Raw genomic sequence first — 14014 nt, 5'->3', positions numbered from 1 at the left:
CCTCCACGGTACAGTTTGTTTCACGTCGTTGTCTGCTCGGGTCGCCGATCTGATCGGTCATCAACTCTGAAAAGGGCTCCAAAACCAAAACAACACCAAATCTCATGTCTGTGTACGGGTGCATATGCGTGACTGTGCGAATCGGCCCGCATTTTTACCCATTCGATTCCCCGTTCCGTTCTCATTCGAGATGTGCTGGCCCCGTTTTCCCTCGATGTTTGCCGAACGATGAGCTGAGCTTCCATACTCGTTGCGACAATATTTGATAACGTGAACATTTTGTGTATCCCAGTGTAAAGCATTGTAAACGTTTGCACACGCCGACAGCGCCCCACGTTTCGTATCCTGTCCCAAACGTGTTGAAATGATACAATCCTGCTGGCCTAGCAGCATGCTAAATCGCACACGGGCAGCTGGTATCGACACTAATTCGTGACTACATTTCTGCAGATATCTGGATAAAATATCGACATGCTAGGTGACGACATACAAAATACCGACTGCGAAACGTCGACACGCGAATTAACGACACGCAAAATACTAACACGCAAAATATCGGCTTGGCCGAGTGCTCGCGTCAATCAATACGCCAAACCAGAATCCAGGATAAAACTGCGCGTGTCGCTCAGAGTTTGCAGCACTTAGCAAGCTGTATCAGCCTTTGCATCACCCTAGATTGAGGAAGCAGATCTCGAGATTGTGGATGACGTAAGATACTACTCGTTTGGGTTGTGTAAAAGTTGTGGAAGCAGTGCTGTCAAACCGCTCTGAATGGAGTTGGAAGTGACTTACACTTACGTCAGCCTTCGGCCGTTGCTGTTATCGCGTCCATCACGACGTGTGGCGACTCTGGAGTCGGAGAGCAGGCTTGGAGGTCGAAATTCGACGGCGGGGCGTCCCTGGTGTAACGGAGATGTTCGGTCTACCAGATCTCAGCGCTTGCTTGTAAACTTTTGTTAGGCGTGTGGTAAACAAGCACTTTTCTTGGACTGTATGAGCAAATGAGGTGAGCTGATGGCTTATTATCGATGACGCTCTGTCGGGTTGGGGACGAACTACAGCAATGTTTAAATTCGGGGCGAGGAATTCTGGAGCTTCGAGTTTTAACTTTAGCATCTAGTAAGACATTTGTTCACCAAAAAAGTGCCGTCTTCTGGTAGCATGTCGTGAGGGATTGCGCCGCTAAAACAGAAAGCGCGTGCTAACTGACGCAGTGATCAGTGATCATCGGTCTGGGGTTTGTTCCGAGGTGACAAACCCAGAACTTATTCAAAATGGCAAATATGGCAGGTCTCCCACGTGGAGAATAGATGGCATAACTTGTTTGTAGATGATACACAGACAAAAAACAATTTTTCTCTCTTTCAAAATGATTTAATTTGCTTGGCATACCATTTCGAGAAAGCACATTTTTAGCAAACCAAACGTTTATCAGCATGGCGTAAACACGCTGAAAGGCCATGGTGGCCGTCAGTCTCATCGCGAGGTCCTGGTTGGCGTTCCCAGCCTCGCGCGTATTCGACACATAAATAATGACTCAGGGAAAACCGGGCCATAAGGAGCCTGCATCCGCCGGTCACGGGCGTTGCTTACCGCGGCACTAACCAGCACACGCTCCCCCGTCGCCAGTCACGCGTGGTTTGTCTCAGCACGACGCTGGGAGTCATTCGTGTCGCCAAGTCCGTGTTCCGTCCCGCACACAACTTCACAAATATAGGCAAGGAGATGCATGGGCAAGAAACATACGCAAAATAGCGTTTCATTGGGCAGGAAAAATTATATACCGGTTAGTGCTTGTTCTGGACTTGCGTGTACCGAGGCAAAGTTGGCCGGTGGGCATGTGGCTGACTTCTGGACAATTCCAAGGCAACGCGTACGTCAAATGTCAAGAGTAAGGCAACTTTGCAGGCATTGGTGAGCACCGCTGCTAAAAAGGTAGTGCCGTAGAGTAAGGCAACTTTGCAGGCATTGGTGAGCAACGCTGCTAAAAAGGTAGTGCCGTAGAGTAAGGCAACTTTGCAGGCATTGGTGAGCACCGCTGCTAAAAAGGTAGTGCCGTTCCTTGTTACCCCGTTACATCAGAAGGGTAGTTCCGTTCCGAGAAGTAGTTCCGTTTCGCTGAAGGTGGTTCCGCTACACTACCGTCTGTTGCTCTACAAAAGGTGGTTACGTTCCTCTACCGGCCGTTACTCTACAAAAAAGAAATGCAACGAAACCTTCTTTAGTTGCTATTCCGCTACTTTTCATTAGTATTTCATGAACCAGAAAATCGTCTACATTTGTTTAAGCCAGTTCATTCCACCGCAGCAACAATGCGAATCATTGTCGAAGAGGCAAGCCGTTTGCATGTATATGATAGACACAGCTTGGCTCACATTATGGTCAATTTATGTAACTGCGTTGTTTGCTGTGCTTATGGGACATCTAACGTGGTCACCACATTGCGAAAGGTCAAGGTAAACGGGTGATGTGTTTAGCTTTCACTGCGCTCAGTACTCACTATAAGTCCGCTGCGAACTGCTCGCGTAGCGCTGTCTTAGCTCGCGTTACCTTGTCGCTCGTAAAGAACAAGTTTTCACAAAGTCCTTCATGAACCGAGGTCATTAGGTACGTTCTTAAAAATTCGCATGTAATGCTTGGAAGATAAGTTACGTGCATGCAAGAACAGCTCTCAGGCCGTAAAATTCTCTCCTCTGTGGCCAGATTCGCATACATACCTACACGCGGCACCGCCAGCCGCGGCTGTGGTGGCGGCGGCGGCAGCGGCGGTGGCGGCGGTGGTGGGGTGGATGCGGTGGCAACGGCGACGATGGCAGCATGGGAGGACAAGGTGGATACTTCTTGCCGTCATGGCGTTGCCACATGAGCGAGCCATCACTGAGATCTGCAAAATGTCTGTTTTTGGGTGCCGTAGGGTCAAAGTCAGGAACGATATTGCAGCGTTGTGACCTTGACATCGTGACCATCGTGACAACACTGCATTGAAAATGTACTCTGTTATCAGAACCTCTAGATCTGCGTATAGACGTAGACCAGGCTGGTTGGCACAACCTTCTTATTTCCCCCCACGTCTGTGCTGGGGGAACGGGGTTCTGTTTTCCCTGAAACGGGCCTTGAAACCCTTAAGATTTGAGGATTCCTTTAGATTTGGTAGCAGATGATTACAGCATGCAATATGGCAGTGATGGTCGTTCTGTCATTCGCATCTAACGCGAGCGTTGTTGTTTTCTACACACGAAAGTGCACCAGAGTGCACTTTCGAAGAAGTGCACCACGAAGTGAAGAGTGCACCACACGAAACGAAGAGGCATCAGCCATGTGCAGCTTCCTTGCAGGCACAAAGCCGAAGAACTCCCGCTGTGCGTGTGCTTTGAGGGGTCAAAATAAAACACTGTCCTGCAATGCCTATTCGTGTGCCTCGGCGCCTCGGGCGTGTGACCTTCAGTTCACGATGAGGCGGGTCGCAGTCCGCCCGGTCGGCGGCGCGTGACCGTCCGAGCTGGGCACGGCAGTCAGCTGAGCTGGTCGCTGCCCTCCGTGGGGAGCGCCACGTGGGTGAGGCTTCCCGTGCATTAAACTCCGCTTGTGTTTTTGCACTGGTGGTGAACCCCATAAATAGTCTCACTGAAGCCAAGCCGAACAGTTGGCAAGGCCGGTCTGTGGGGGGGGGGGGGGGGGGGGCGGGGGGTAGAGAATACCGGGAGCGCCCATGCCACGCTGCGGGTGACGGAAGGAATGCGCCGATGTCCAGCACCACGTGACCCGGGTGGTGGGTCGTGACCTGACCCGAACAGCCGGCCGGCGGAATGCTGTCCAGTGCCGGCGGCTTTTGGCTGTCGCGTCTCGGTCGCCCGGTCGAACCCGCTGCATGCGGCTCATGCATGCGGCAGGCCGACCGACCGGTGCGACGCGGGTGGGTGATCGGGCCGGGATAGGCGGGGTCAACGGTCGGCCCGGGTCCGCGGGTCATGGACTCGTCGGCAAAGCTCTAGTCCTGCCGGCGGCGGTCACCGATCCAGCCAGGCTCACTGTGCAGACTTGAATGGAATGTCTGCAAGCGGCTGGCGTTCATTGTGATGACATATACACCTTTTTGCAATTGGTTTGACCAGCAATGAACAAAACTTCCAGCCAGTCGGCGACCAGCGGAAGCTCGCCTCCGGTGTTCCGGGCCGCGCCAGTATGGCGTTGTTTATTTCTGACGAATGATGATTGTGGGGAGTACCATTCAAATAGTTTTGTCGACTGACCAAATATCACTGCAAAAAGGTACATTAGGGATTGATCCCATCGGCTGGAATGGCTTAAGAATAATGTCAGGGGTCATGATGAGAGCCTTGCAATGTGCACTGTACATTGTATAGTGTTTACTTATGACATGTTGACCAACATCATTAGCCCGTTGGCGAAGCTGTCGTAGAATCGACTGCCGTCGCACTGTCGTAAAGATGGCCTTTAAATTTGGTCTTTAAATTGGTTTCATCATAGTCTTTGGTAGAAACTCGAGGCCTTGAAATCATGCCACGGGTCACCCTCGACTTATTATTTGTTTCATAATAGTTTCAAATCAAACTCCGCCTTGCAATATCACCCTGCGGTAGGTACACAAAAAGTGAAGTAACGCGTATGCGTGGCTCTGTTGAGTTCCTGTACAAGTCCTTGGTTGCGCAATACATAAAATCAATTGGTCGATGTGATCGTGTCACCATTACCGGACCATTTCGGTCTGACAGAAGACTGCTAGCTGTTGCCATTGCAAGGCATGCCCTTTTTAATATTTTATCAGTACCTTTTGATTGGATGGATTGCTGGGATCAAAGCTCACCCTAAGCAGTACTAATTGTGTGAGCCTTGCACCCACCATCCGATTGTGCAATCTCCGGTCAACGGCTAAATTTGATGGCGAAGTGTTACCTTGCCGCAATGCTCGGCCCGTTAAACTTTCCGTCCGGCCCACCGACGTCGCCTGATCTTTAGCGCAGCCGCTGCCACCGGCCGCAGGCCATATCTATCAAGGGCAAACAGCTAATCCCTGAAGGGACTCAAACCAACTCCACCACGGGCGAATGCAGACGATCCAACCAACTGAGCCATTGGGACGGGTATGGGCCATCGAAAAAGGTATGCAGCTGACTTCTTTTTCAAACTATTCAGCGTTTAGATATCCTCTGTTAAAGGGGAACTCGTAAATGAAATGACAGTTTAAGTTGCATGCGAACCTGGTCACTTGCTTTCCTGGATCCACTGCCAGCCCGGGCCTCTTGATATCGTCTCACCAATCAGTGTTCGCCGCCTCCCCCCCCCCCCCCCCGTCTCAACAGATGACCGGATAGGCGCAGGGGCATGCAGAGGTCACCGCTACGGTTCGTGTTACTAGTCAGGTGACGTGCGCAGTACACGAGCTTCCCGCCCGTGCCAGCGCCCTCAGCCGCCACGTCCAGCAGCAATGCACGGCCCCGTCCCCGCCTCATGAATATGTGAACACACCAGAATACCCTCGCGCGCTGCACACGGTCTAGCGTGTTTGCAAATAGCAGCAGCTCACTACGCAGTTAAGGTCGCTTAATTTTAGTGCCAACACTAATCTTGACGGATATTTGCGTCGGTCGTGTTTGTAGCCCGTGTTGCACCGCATGCAGTGGCAATGCACGAGCCCTGCCATTGGGCCGCCTTGAAAGTTTGCACATTTTATACAAAAAAGCCGCTTCTTGTACTTGATTAAAAGGCGTCGAGTTCCTGAGGCGTTATGAGTTGAGAGCTCTGATGCTGACGATCATCGGTCTTTGATGCTCCAGCAGTTGCTGTTAAACGACGTTATCAAGAAAGCATTATTCAAAGCTCGTCATGCTTTCTGCCAATATCTTTGAAGCGAGTAATCGGAAATCGGTGGGAATTCGCATGCAAGATGTATGATAAGGTGGGATTTTCCTTAACCATTTCATTACCGCCACGATGCTGTCTGACTCAGTCGGCTAGCATGAAAAAGGTAAAATTTTTAAGTGGCGTACAAGTTGACGAACATGAGGCAATGCCAGGTTCAGATCCCGAGGGTTCGGTGAAGCAGCAACACGATACAAAACAGGTTCTCGCCGGAGGAGAAAACGGCAATCGTATTGACAAAACAATGGGTTGATGCTTGTAGGATCCAGCGGATCCACGGCCATACGCGTGCGAGCTGTGGATCTTAGACTGTCCGACCCGTGGGAGCGTCAGTAAGTGACTGGAAATCGGCCAGTGTTCCCTTTGGGAAAACAGGCTCCAGTATGTAGGAGTCAGTAGCCCAAATAGAGAAAAGTTCCACCAGGAAACACCACGAAAGTGTAAGACTGCCTACTTTGATCAACAGGTAGCCAACATGTTTCCATATTTTTCAATGCCTTGATCATAATCCCGTAATACGCAGATCATTCAAAATCATCGAGTACTATTAATCAAAATTCCCACCAGCCTGGCCAGATTTATGTCCACACATTTTTCAAGCAGTGGTGGTTGTGAATTGGCACGCAAATTTTGCATAATGGAACCCCTCTGCCCGTTATATTGTCATGGAAGTTACACTTTCCGACGCACCGGTGAAACCAGATGGTGTCGGTTGCCCGGAGTGTCTGACACTAGGGGTGTAGTTTTTTATTCAGTCGGGGGTAGCCCTAATTATGGAAGGAAGTTGGGCCAAATCCTGGTAGACATCAGATTTTGTGCATGTTTTAGAGGTTTCACGACATTTTTTCATGCTCAATTGCACAACTTGTTTTGTACAACTACACCCCTGTCTGGTCATGAGTAACTCGCATTTTGGCGCCTTTTTTGTAATAACAACCGATGGCCCTTATGTCTGTCATCGCGTAGACTCTTCCCTTGATATACACGGTGTCTTACTGGTTACTTATCGGCAGAACGTGCAGTACAAATACAGAGCACTGACGAGGAAGTACATATTCCTGCCGACCCTTGTATGGTACATATGGGATGGGCCATGGAGAGACCGGCGTCGTTTTTACGAGGAGTCCAAGAATTGCTTTACAGCGCGGCCCAAATGGCCAGGCTCTTCATTGTTTTGTGTCTGTTCCATTGAGGCATAGGTTTTCTTCAAAACTGGTAACTACCCCAGCCATTTAAGGGACGATTCTGCTACCTTTTCGACGGCTACTCTGAAGCTGTTTGGAGCAAGTCGCTGAAATTGTCAGGCTTTCCCTAAGCATCTTTTGTGCGTATAGTGTTGGAATGTAAGGTACGCAGTGGGCGCAGAGGCGGTTTCAGGGTCCGATTGCAGAAGGGACCTCCAGTGAAATGTGGCCATGATGTTAAGCTGGTGATCGCCACGGGATTATGAGCACTGTCTTGCGTTTACGGAAGTGATTGCTGTTTCCTGTGAATGAGTTATTGCAGTGTGTCAAAAGCACCATACCAGAGGCGCTTGCAAGGCTTGAAACTTAAATGTCAACACCGTATGAAAGACACTGTGGGTCGTCAATGCAGGTATATAAACGATGTAAGGCTTTGCATTTTCTTGTAATAATTGCGCGACCAGTTGATGTATACAGTGGTCAGGACGTATTCAAAAGTGGGTGCAAGGAGTGCAGAAGGGCATAACGTCCAGCCTTGGCTGGTGCAACGGTGCTATGAATAGATCATGGAAGGAAATGCACGCACCTGTGAAGTAACAGAAAGGGAGACAAACTTTGCACGGAGGCGTCTCCAGGGATAAGCATAAGGCCAACGGGTTAGGCCATTTGAAACATGAAGCACTGGAAAGATGTAGCATACCATTTTAACTTCTGTGCAGCAAACATCATCTCAAGAGACAGGGGAGGGGTATTGCAGTACGGAGAGGCCGCGACCGCACCCAGCGAACCGTCAGCAGACAGCGGCCACTTCAAAAGGCCAAGCCCGAATCACGGGTCCTCACTCCACCTCCTGTTCAATCCTGGATCTGCCTATTACGCATGTCCACACATGCTAAAAAAGCATCGCAATTCATTTCGAGCGGAAACAAACATTGCGGCCGTCAGCTTGTGTCCAGTATTCACTTTGCCTGCTTTTCATACTCCTGACACGGCCTATGATGGTATCTCAATCTATGTCTTCTTGTTAGACGCCATGGCAACGCACCATTGCGGTTGATCCAGAAAAAAAACTTTGAGGATTTGTGCGACCATTTTTGAGGTTTGTGCACTCTTCTTTGACTCGATGAGCTCATGAAACAAACCCGTCTAACTCACCTCAGTAATTATATACATCCTATCGCGATGGGGAACTCCAGCCACGCCACGCTCGGCTCTGTGACCCGCCTGTTATGAAATCCTTGTGTATTTTGGGAGTCGCATGCCGCCACATGATACATGTTCTGCGTCGCCGGGAATCCTCAGATCCCAGTTATTTGACATAACTATAGTATGGAGAAACTCCGGACATACGCGGTGCTCGCCAATAGGACATTGGTATCTTGAACGCCTGATGCCGCATAAACAGAACTGCATGTTTTGAAGGAGCATGTAATTGCATTCATGCGTTACACAATCTTTTAAATAGACGCGAATCAAGTTATGGAAGCAGAACGATGCTCCTCAAACATGTGTAGATACAAAAATCGTGTAGATACTAGGTAATAGCATTGTCCGTTTTGCAAATGCGCACATCGTCATCTATCGAATATCCTTTTTTATTGTGATTAAAAGGAAACTAAGGTAGAGCAAATAGCCCGTGTCCATGTTAGATATCTAAGGCCGAAAAGAGAGTTCATGCATGTTGCTTTACAGTTTCTCTAAACCTCAAAATCCTGAAGAAACTTGAAGTTCTGAAATTCTGAAATGCACTGTAATGCCGTGAAGTCACGGGATGAGCTCAGCAGAATCTCTGAAGCGAACTAAACTAACCTGCAAAACAATGTACTCGCCTGTTCTCTCTCTCCCTTCCTCCCCCCCCCCCTCTCTCCCTCTTTCTATCTCGAAAGGGCTCTCCCATCTATCGAAACTTAGAAGACAAATTTGCACGGTTCATATCAACAGAATCTTCAGGCCCCTCACATGCCAGCCGCACCACCACTACCAAAAGCCAAACCGCAGGCACGCGTACGATCCCACGCTGCAGATGTGATTCAAAAACACCAAGCGATCTGTCTACTGTTGTGAGCTCGGAATTATCCTGTTATAGGACCGTCACCGACACTGGTCAGTGCCCACGGGAAGTAAATCTGTCTGTACGATGGATGAGGGCTCATATGAATGCTTTAGGTGCGACTTGGAGCCTGAGCCCAAAACATAGGCCTGAACTTCCTGGATTGAGCCGCACCGAGGAGTGGTGTCAGGGAGGAGACATCACTTCCATTTAACACCATTTAACGTTATAGGGAAGATCAATTATTTGTGAAAAAGGCGACAGGCGGAACATGCAGAGTGTTTTCGTAGCAAACAAACCAGTGGGACCAGGATAAAAGTCCTGGTCTTTGCATGAGGACACATTCATCAGAACCATAACTTGTTTTTCGCACAGAACCCCAGGAAAACGTGGATGTAAAGACTGCTGTATGAAAAATCGGGACTGAAATCGAACATAATCCGGTTTTGGGATTTCGGAATTCTGTTTCTTTTTTCGGACATAGTCAATGTAAATTAAAGTTCAGAATTGGCGATCCTTAGAGTGAACAACAGGGACCAGAAACCGGCATTGGTAACCAGGTGTATGTCTACCGAACATGTCATGTACAGACAGCCGGTCTAAAGTTGTGAAAGCTGTGCGAATGAAATGCAAATGACACTAAACGCCATGACGCTATGTAAAGGACACCAAACTGGCACTCCATAGCAAAAAATTGAAAGTTTTGCACAACGGTGCTCACGCGTGGCTCTTCAGCCTTCCCTCTAATCCCCGCGGAGGTCACACACATCAGGTCTTTGTCCATCGTTAGCATCCACGCGTGGTACACACGCCCATTTCGAGCACTTGGTGCACTGAATCCAGGATTAGCAAGACAGGCGGACAACAGATACAACAGATAAAGTATACAACACCATTCAACAGATGAAGCACCTGGTGTCTACGTCGCCTTGCTTTTCTGTCGCCTTTACATCACTATATATCCGCGTCGTGCTTTTCTGTACTGTTTTTACCCCTCTCCGCTGTCCCGAGCTTTTTGCCTCGGCTTTGTTTCTGCAGCGGTCGTTTTGTATGGTGAAGAGAATCATGCTATTGTTCACACAGCTCATTTCTCCTGTAGCCGTGTGCGCTTGCGTTTTGGTGCCCTTGGCAATGAGGGCAGACTCTGAACAAGTCGGAATCCCTTTAGGACTGGGCACAGGCTCATTGTTCTCAGAACTGGGCGTTGCTTTCGACCCCACTGTCCGTGCGGGTGGGGTCGGCCCCGACTCTGCAACGTATTATGCCGAGCTTTCTGGGGCGCTCCGCAGCATGCTGTCACCGCCCCTGCCCGACTTCAGATCCGGCTCTTACTCCTGGGACATCATTGATCCCATGAAGTCGTCGTGGCCCAGAACACTTCGAAATTCACAGCCCGCAGCCCGCAGGCGCTGAAGCTTCTTAGAGCCTTTTCCGGGGCAGCCACGCGGTTGAAGATGGTGACAAAAATGGCGCCCACCTCGTACAGCGTCACTCGTTTGTTGGGGGTTAGAGGTGAACCAGTTTTTGATCCCATCGTATTGAGCTTCTCGATCAAAAAGCGCCGTCGGCAAATTCCCTGTTAGTGGCAGTGACGCAATTAAGTGATGGATGTAGCATCGTTAGTTCCTCAGGAGCCAGAACATTACCTTTGAAAGGTGAAAGGAGGCAGCTGGATTACCCAGCCTCACTCCAAAGCGCCAAAGCAGGATCCCTGAGAGTGATGCAGATCTGAACTTTATGACATCGCAATAAAACTGAAACGCCTTGTGGATGGCGGTCAACTTTTTGAACAAGCTATTCCAAAGTTGCCTGAATGTGTCTTGCATTTTTCATTGAGTGCGATATCAGAGAGATCCGAGTAGAAATCAAAATAATGCAGTAAGTTGCCGGCAGTTGGCGGCGGGTCAGTTTTCTTAACTCCTTAGAACGGTGGCGACGCCTATGAGTCAGAGGTAAGATTGGATCAACTTTCAAAACTAGCAAAAATCCAAGAAGGTACAATATAAAGGACAAAGTTCGGGCACACACACATGGAGTGAATTATCGAGTCAATTTCTTTGCGAGCTGATACAGCTCTCTGTTCTGCGTGTGGGCTCCCGTGGTTCCCAACGACGGTCTCAATCCCACTTGATCGTTCCTGATCTATATCGCGCGTACGCCACCATCATTGTAAGCAACTGTTTTCAGTGGCATTTAACGGCAGCTATAGTATTATCATTGCGGTGTAAACCTTAAAATTCTTGGGAATATAACCTGAGTGGCAATAGCATGTTCCGACCACGTTTATGCTGGTGTGGAGTACCTTCACAAAGTTGAAAAGTGATAACTTCTCGTCTGACGGTCCTGATCATTTCCCGGGGCAAAAAGCCCCCGGGGGGCGCACGGCCCGTTGCTAATGAGGCGCACTACCCTATCTGTGCCTCAATACAAATGATGATTATTGGAAGAAACATACACCAGATTTGTTGCATGGTCTTTCCAAGTGAAAACCTGCAAACATCTCGCCTTGTTTACAAACAACATTTTTGGACAACAAAACTTGAGGTGAAGTGCAAGAAGACCCCTCAGCTTTACAGCTCAGCTCCATCTAGCGCTACAAATTTGCCTTCTCTGCCCTTCATCCGCCGTCCCCACCAAGCGTCCACAAAAAGAACGCAATTGCTAGAGCACAAGTTCATATCACCTGGCAATCCTAGTTTACATAAATAATTGTGCATAGTCTAGATATGGGGCACGGGGCGCATTACCTCGACGGGCGCGTTACCCCGCCCTATCCCACGTTTTTGAAATATGCCCCAAATGCGGGACACTCCCTTCAACCGCTCAATTCGCCATGTCTTTATAAGACCAGGAAATATTACCTGCAACAAGTGATGTAAAATGTAACGCCAAGTCTGGGCGTGTCACCGCTCATCATTTACCGGTGATTCGCGGAAATTACGTGGGATGACATCCATTCCTCGACCGGCCAAGGTCAAGCATAAAACCCACGCAGCTGTCTCCCATCACGGCTTGGCAGCAACGATTGGATGATGAAGTAGGTGCTGGCTTGCGACTGATGTCTGAAGCATACTGAGACGTCATGCCCTTGGTACCCGACGGAATCTGTATCCTATGTAGTCACTCGATGACCTCCCTGATGGCGTCAGGGGTCGGCCGAGCTGTGACAACGCACAAGCCAACCCAGTCGGCGGCGCGGCGCCGCGTGAGCCCTCGCCGCCAGGGCCACCAGACGCTGTTGAGTCATCGTTATTTGGCTCCGGGAAAGGCCAGCTCGCAGTAGCCACCGGGCTGTCGCTCACCGCGGGCCCGCGCCACCGTTCGCGGCTGCTGGGGATCAGCCGGGCTGTCGCTCGCCGCGGGCCCGCGCCACCGTTCGCGGCGCTTGGGGATCAGCCGGGCTGTCGCTCGCCGCGGGCCCGCGCCACCGTTCGCGGCTCCTAGGGATCAGCCGGGCTGTCGCTCGCCGCGGGCCCGCGCCACCGTTCGCGGCGCCTAGGGATCAGCCGGGCTGTCGCTCACCGCGGGCCCGCGCCACCGTTCGCGGCTCCTAGGGATCAGCCGGGCTGTCGCTCACCGCGGGCCCACGCCACCGTTCGCGGCGCCTAGGGATCAGCCGGGCTGTCGCTCACCGCGGGCCCGCGCCACCGTTCGCGGCGCCTGGGGATCCTGGGTCCGCGGGCGGCGGCGGCGCGCGGCGCTGCGGCTGGACTCAGGGCGACCGCAGCGGAGCCCCGTGTCGCTGATCCAGCGTCACCCACACGCTGACACCGCCAGTGGGCGGACACGGTGTTAGTGGCTCCACCGAAGGCGACTCGCGTAATGTGGCGGTTCGGAAACGGACGCTGTGAACATGAGTGGCAATGGGATAGACTTACCCCGCCGATCACGGACGGCCAGCGGGCATGAACGATGCCAACGATGTTGTGGAACTATGCCCCTGCCCGCCATGAAAAGCAGGGCGTGATCTCCGTTAACCTCAGGCGAGCAGCTCTGTCTCACTGTTAAGAAGAGAGCATATCTCTGCATTAACGGGGCTCGGGCTGGTGGTGGAAGGACGTTGTCGAAGGCCGGAAACCGAGAACCGGAAGACTTGAGCCACCCGGAAGGTTGTTTGCGAAGAAAAGTCAGTCGCAGGGGTATGCCAGCTTCCCGATGTTGACTACTGGTTCAAAGATTACCCTACAATGCACGTAATCCTGGCTCCAGTTGATTTTTCCACAAGCATCAGTCTGGTACCTGGATCTCAATGGTTGTTTTGTAAGTGTCGGACCCTGGTTCCTGGTTTTCACTGGTACTTTTGTAAACATGAACACCAGAACTGGAACCCTGGCTCACACCCGTTTTTCCACAGAGACCATGCTCATGTTCTGGTCCCCTACGGTTCCTTTACAAAAACAGAACCTGGCCATTGGTTAGCATTGGCTACCAACAAACACGTAGCCCTCGTTTCAAGTTTCCCTTGATTCATTCGTAAAACACCAGATTCCGGCTCATGGTGCCCATTGGCTCATTCTAAAACGTCGTCTTGGGTCACCTCTTCGCAGTTATCTGTCATTGAAAGTATGACGTTTGAAATCAAAGCTTCCCCGCATATATACTGTAAATTTGCTTGTGCAACGTGCATAACACGTGCAAGAGCAGCAGACACTACAACAACAACGAACCGAAGTGCTTTAATAGCAAAGTATTGCAATCACTGCTGCCGATATCTAACTTGTCCTCGCAACACTCAGTGACGCAGGAGCTACAGGGGGAAGGCGGTTTTTAATAGCTGCAGCGATGAAAGGCGAGCCAAGAATTCAGCATTTTTTGTTTTGTCGGAAAAATTGAGAAAAGCATGAGCCCGTCACGAGATATAAAAATTAGTAGTTGAAATATTCCACAATTTAGTTCGCAA

This window comes from Pollicipes pollicipes, unplaced genomic scaffold (genome assembly GCF_011947565.3).
Source record: "Pollicipes pollicipes isolate AB1234 unplaced genomic scaffold, Ppol_2.1 Scaffold_7261;HRSCAF=8764_pilon_pilon_pilon, whole genome shotgun sequence".
NCBI lineage: Eukaryota > Metazoa > Arthropoda > Thecostraca > Pollicipedomorpha > Pollicipedidae > Pollicipes > Pollicipes pollicipes.
The sequence above is the reverse complement of the archived record's forward strand: the minus strand, read 5'-3'. Positions refer to the sequence as shown.